The sequence below is a fragment of the Dromiciops gliroides genome, chromosome 6 (genome assembly GCF_019393635.1).
Source record: "Dromiciops gliroides isolate mDroGli1 chromosome 6, mDroGli1.pri, whole genome shotgun sequence".
Lineage (NCBI taxonomy): Eukaryota > Metazoa > Chordata > Mammalia > Microbiotheria > Microbiotheriidae > Dromiciops > Dromiciops gliroides.
The window spans coordinates 167,398,903-167,405,449 of NC_057866.1; the positions used below are offsets into that span (position 1 = coordinate 167,398,903).

Consider the following 6,547-nt stretch of genomic DNA (forward strand, 5'->3'; position numbering starts at 1 on the left):
GCTCACGTTAAATCATTCAAAGGTCAGACTTGAACCTACGCCTTCCTGAAGTTAACTCTATCTACTTTGCCAAGCTCTCTCTCCTATTTGTTGTTTATTTACTTGTCCATGTCCATATTGGCTTCCCCATATCCCAATTAGAATGTAACTTCTTTGAGGGAAAAGATTGGAAGTTTTTACTTTGTATTCCTAGGGCCAGGCCAATGTGTAGCAATCATAAATACATATGAAATAAAGCGATCTATGTCAACCTTCTCATGTTACAGAAAAGAATACAAAGGTCCAAAGAGTTGAAATGCTTGTTCAATAGCCACTCAAGCAGTAAGTGGTAGTGCTCTGAATTTCCTTTACTATACACATGTACACATGTGTACACACACACACACACACACATACACAGAGTAACCAAGAAGCTAAAAGAAAACACAACATATTTATCAGAAATAACTAAACAGGAGGAAGTATTCAATCTACTTCAAATAAGCTCTTTAAATATAAGAACAAACTATACTGTATTTTGGGATTAGAAGAAATTAGGAAATTATAGCATTAAGATAATAGATACTACAGTAATCTGAGGCTTCTGTAAACTACTGTCAATTACTGACTGACAGGTTATGTCTTAAAAGCCTGAGTTTCCCATGTCTGGCATATTTATAATTAACTCAAGTGAGCATGGTACAACAGAAATGGACATTTTTATAGTCTTAAAAACTCCAGCAAGGTAAGAGACCTGAGACCCAAGGAACAAGTCCAGAAATCAAACTGACTTCTTAGTCATAAGTTAAAGCAGGAATAATTCAGCTAATCTATCAAGGGTGATACCTGAAGATAATGATCAAATTCAAAATCATTCCATGTTCACATCATTTGTATAGTCAGTGATGGAGAGAAGAGTTATAGAGTCATTTCAAGGATTGGTGGCAAGCAAGACAGAGCCAACTGAGATCTACCACTGAAGCTTAGATAAGTTGTGTGAGGTCTAGGGTTTCCCTTAACCAGACAGAAAATCTTGTCTAGTCACAAGAGTTAATATAGACCATTTCATAACTTGAAATCTAACCTTGCCCCAAATAACTGGTTTACTAAAACATACTTACCATCATCTAATTAATAAAAGGTAGCTACAATAGAGAGCACTAGTATAGAGAATGTAATTGAGGTTAACAGAATATCAACAGAGGAAAGGAGTGGGCTAGAGATCAGTCATGTTCACTGAAGAAATATAATCAACAATGTTTCAAAGTTAAGCCACATTTACACAGTAACAGTTATTTTAACCCAACTTTTATCTTGTAATTTTACATTTTACTTGTAAGTCTTTAAGCCAATTTAAAAGCAGGTGGATTATATAGTAAATATTTGTAATTTGTTTAATCAGTATTCTGCATAACACCTTCAGATTGGCTCCCTTTTATAAGTAAATCAGTCAAAACTTTATTTTCATGAAACTCTGAATCTTACATACAACTTATTTTATATATTAAATACATTAAATTTAACATGGCATTACCAACTCTGCTGTGCTTCTGGATTTCCTTCTTTCTTTTGTGTATTTCTAAAAGTTCTTTTTCTTTTTAACATTACCATTACTACTCTACAACTTTTCTTCACAACTCCCCCTTCCCGCCAAAAAAAACAAACAAAAGCCTTCCCTAGTAACATGTAAGTCAAGGGAAAAAGTTATATATGCATGCATGCATGTATGCGTGCGTGCGTGCGTGCATGAGTGTGTGTGTGTGTGTGTGTGTGTGTGTGTGTGTGTGTGTGTGTGTGTGTGGAGAGAGAGAGAGAGCGAGAGCGAGCGCGAGAGAGCGAGTGCTAGTGTACATTGGCAGGGTCTGAAGGATTAATTCTACACTCATGCTCACTTTATAAATTCACACAAATTTTCCCAGTTTTTTTTCTTTTTATGAATTTGTCTCTGGCTATTTAATATAGTACAAAAACATTATATTACTCTGATATATCATAATTTCTTTAGTCATTCCCTAAATGATGGGCACAGACAGCTTTCAGTTCCTTGCTACAATGAAAGGTGCTGCTTAATTTCTGAACATATGAATCTTTCCCCTCTCTGATGTATTTGGGGTATATGCATAGTAGTGCTATCACCGAGTCAATGCATAGTTTAGATAATGTCAGGATTAAAATTCCAAATTCCTTTCCAGAAGAATTGGAGCAGTTCAAGAGTTCTACCACTTCACCTTTATTTTTAACACAAGAAAATGCTAAGTAACATAAAAATTTTGATTATTAAAAAAAAGCTAACTAAAGATTACTTCCTTTGTTCAAAATCATGTACAAATTTTGTGCCATTTGAATTTTGTTCAACATGATCTATATGCAGTAGCCATTGTAGAAAATTAAATTAATTTTTTTATATATTTGGGATGCTGGGTGAATGTAAATAACCCAAAATTTAACAAATACAAAAGGTCTTGTTACCAAGTATTGTTGTAAACATGAGTTCTGATCCTACAAATACAACAATTATTATATTGTAAAGATTTGAGCTACACAATTTTAATTAAGCCCAACTTTTCATAGAAGGTATAACATATAATTTCTTTTTGTCTATACTTCTCTTATGACAAAAATAATTTAGAATATTTTTAAAATATTATTTTGCATATTATTGTTTTCTAAATTCCAAATAGTTTGAAGATGCACCTTCAGAATTCAGGTTCTGTTGGTGGCGAATGGGTGAACTGTTATTGTTAAACCCATTCTATCCATGAACAAAAAAGGTACAGAAATCCAAAGGAACTTACTTGCCCAAAGTCAAACTGCAAATCAGTGGAAGAATTAGGAACAGATCTCCTGACTTCAGGTCGAGTGCCCTATCCAGTAGGCCACACTGCACAGACAAAAGAACAAGATTGGAAAAATGAACTGTGCCTTACTATACTATACCACAATGCTACAATACAAATTGTGCCATAATAAACTATACTAATACCATACCATACTATACTATAATAATTTTATTATAATACTATTATATTATACTACAATACTACAATACAAATTATGCCACACTATACTATAGTATACTATAGTATACTATACTATACTATAGTATACTATAGTATACTATAGTATACTATACTATACTATACTATACTATACTATACTATACTATACTATACTATACTATACTATACTATACTATACTAATATGATACTATACTATGCTAAAATACCTGAATAGATGCTGGCCATCTCAATCAACTTGACTGCTCTCTTTTCCCCACCCTTTGCTTAATGCAGAAATTTATGACATTTTGTTTTCATGTATTCTTTCCTCTCAGTGGCAACCACATAAATTTGGCCAGTGGACATACTAAACTCATTAATTCCATATCCTAGATACTACATCCTTTTTTCTTGACACTACAGACAAGCCATGCATCTGACATGCAGCTAGGGGCATTATGGCCAATAAGTGGGGGATAAAAGGGGTGGTGGGTGAATATGGCAGATCAGGAAGTCATACTACACCAAAAACAGAATGATACATTAAAATTTAAAATATGTGTGATAATATGCATATAGATAGTATATTTCTACATTCATAAAATGTAGCTAAAACATAGTCACTAACATCATTACAAATTTTTCAACTGTCCTGAGGGAATACATTTCTAGTAAGTTTACATCATCAATTAAGGATCACAAAATTCCTGTGGTATTTTACTAAATAACATTAAATTTAGGTAAGTTGTCTTAGATCATAACTCTGAGGTTTCTAATACATGATTCCAGAATCTAGAAAATATTTCCATCTCCTCACAAAACCATAAATATACACAAACCAGAATATTAAAACTAGAAATTTTATGTAATATAAACAATATGCTAAGTACAGAAAAGAATGACTTCAACTGTGAACCTTAGGGAGAGGAAGGGAAAACTACTCAAAAATTAAAGTAAGGTAAGAGGATAAATTTTTGTAAAATGTATAAAGTCATTAAAAGATTTCACCATTCTATCTTTTTAGGGCTTTCATGATGACCCACAGCTAATAATTAAAATGGCTCAATCTGAACTTTTCATGAATCACACTAGCCTCAGTTCTACAACCCCAATGGCCAGGAAACAGAATTATTCCAATCTCTTTTCAATGGGACAAAAAGAAAAGTACAGAGAAATAAACTTATTCCTTCCAACTTGACACAGGCAACTTTATCAGTTCTCTAGTAAATTAGCTTCCCTGGAAATCCAAATGTGTCCACAATACCCCGCTTTAAGTGTTTATCAATTGACTAAAAGGCTAACAGGTTGCACTGGGGCATTTTATACTTATTAGAAAATCAACTCTAACACTGTAATGGGAGGCATATGAAGATTGCTTAATTATTACGGAAAATAGCATGATCTAGTTCACAGTTCTACCATGGGTATACTGTAGTCTTGAACTAGCAAACATCTGTGCCAAGAGTCTCTCAACTTAAAATAAAAAATTACAAATTTCCCTCATCTGCTTAATTATAGCTATTTATAGAATTATAAAACAAAATTTTTAGCAAACTAGGATATGAAAAATAACTTCATCTACAGAATATATAAACTTTACAGGAAAACTTCAAGGGAGTTACAGAGCAAAAAAGATGAACTTAAGCTTAGTAATGTTGAAAATGACAAGGATAAAAATATCATAACTAGATGAAGACAAATTGGGATTTAACAAATGGTACTTTTTTCCTCAGATCATAATTTCAATGAAACAAATGGAGTGTGTGTGGTTGGGGAAGGAGGGTGGAATACCTACTCATGAGTGCATATACAAACACATACACACACCCAATTTAATTATGCACCCAAGTCCTCTCAAAAGTAGAAATTCTCTTCGTAGGAATTCTTTTAGCTCTTCATACAGTCAGAATTTAATATTACACCAACTATTTACAAGTTAATATAGAGTTCTTGTGGATATTACAATTTTTTAAAGTGAAGGTTGTTGTCATCCTTTTCAAAGAACCATAATCATTTTCAAAAGGAAATGATATTGGTGATTTCTGCACTAGAATTAAACATATAAACATATGTATGTATGTATGTGTATATATATGTGTGTGTGTGTGTGTAATAGATTCTGATGCTAAAAAGTCCCTCAAATGATCATCTGCTCTCAGCCCCATAGCTAAAAAGAAATTCAGATGACATTTAGTTCAATAAATGGCCATCAAACATAAGAATGCTAGTGACAGGAAAGTAACAACCTCCAAGAAAAGACTGCAGTATCTCACTTTTGGAATAATCTCCTTGTGAAGAATGAGTTTCTTTACCTGGAGCCTATATCTGCCTCTGCAACTTTTACATTTTGTTCCTAGTTCAGCCTTCCAGGGCAAAGCAGAAGTCTAATCCATCCAGGTGACAGCCTTTCATATATTTCAAGGTAGTTATTTCAGCCAGTCTCTTTTTCCTCGGACTTCCTTCAGCCTTCAACCTAGATCTTCCCACTACCTTTAAGCACACAAGATATTTTTACAGATGAGACCAGTGATTCTCCCCAAAGGTTAAGTAGCATGTCCAAGGTTACATGGCTTGGATTTATTGGTGCTGTGGCAGGGGATGGGGTGGGGGTGACTAAAACTCTTTCTGCTTCTTATAAAGTATTTTTTCCACTAGATGGTCTCTAAGTTCTCTTCCAACTGTAGTAAAAGCAAAATTTCTACTAAAATCTCCTGAGAAAGATGACCTGGAAAACACACATGTGCCTTGCCTATGGCCCATCCTAACCTAATAAACAGCAGAGTTTGGTATCTTCATATCTAAAGGATTACTAATGGGTGTTCTACTAATCCCCATTCCAAAATTATATAGAACCCTTAAATATAAATGGCTGTTTTCCTGGAAAGTCTGGGTAATGAACTCTGCAGCCACTTACAAAAGGCCTCAGAAGCCATCTGGTGTAGCCTGTACCCAACAATCATTTGTTTTAGAATACATTATAACAACAACAACAATAGCAATGAGGATGACAATAATAATAGCACCTAACATTTATAGAGGACTCTAAAGTTTGCCAAAACTTTACAAATATTCTCTCACTTTATCCTCACAACAATTCTGAAAGGTAGGTGTTATTTTACAGATGAGGAAACAGACAGAAGGTTGAATAGCTTGTTCCAGGATACACAGTGAGTGTTAGAGGCAAGACTCCACGTCCAGCACAAATCCACTACGCCACCTAGTGGTCTCTTGTCAGAGTCTGCACAGCATCCAGTCTCTGCTTAAAAGGCTTCCATTGGTTATATATATTTCCCCCATTGGTGGTAAATTCATTACATTTGAGGCAGAAATTTACATTAAGTTAAATCTACTTCTCTGCATCCCTCTACCCATTATGAAAGTAGGGATGACACCCAATTCTCTTGTCTGACTTGTAACTTTTGGCCCAGGATCTAACAAGGTGCACATTCAGGAACATGAATTCATACAAGCTACCCTTAAGCTTGGGTAAAGGAGAGAAAGTCTATGGAATTGTCTTCACTGCTCTAAAGAATAAGTTGTCGTCAGAACTTTAATTGAAAGTTAATGG

General features: G+C 34.1%; 1 protein-coding gene across 1 annotated transcript in view; it reads right to left on the reverse strand.

Moving 5' to 3' along the window:
• Positions 1-2,860, reverse strand: part of FBXW7 (F-box and WD repeat domain containing 7) — a 117,398-nt gene extending 114,538 nt beyond the window's left edge. The window contains exon 1 of the mRNA XM_043971061.1: positions 2,775-2,860. The gene's annotated coding sequence lies outside the window, so the exon portion shown is untranslated. The remainder of the gene's footprint in view (positions 1-2,774) is intronic.
• Positions 2,861-6,547: the final 3,687 nt, after the last annotated feature.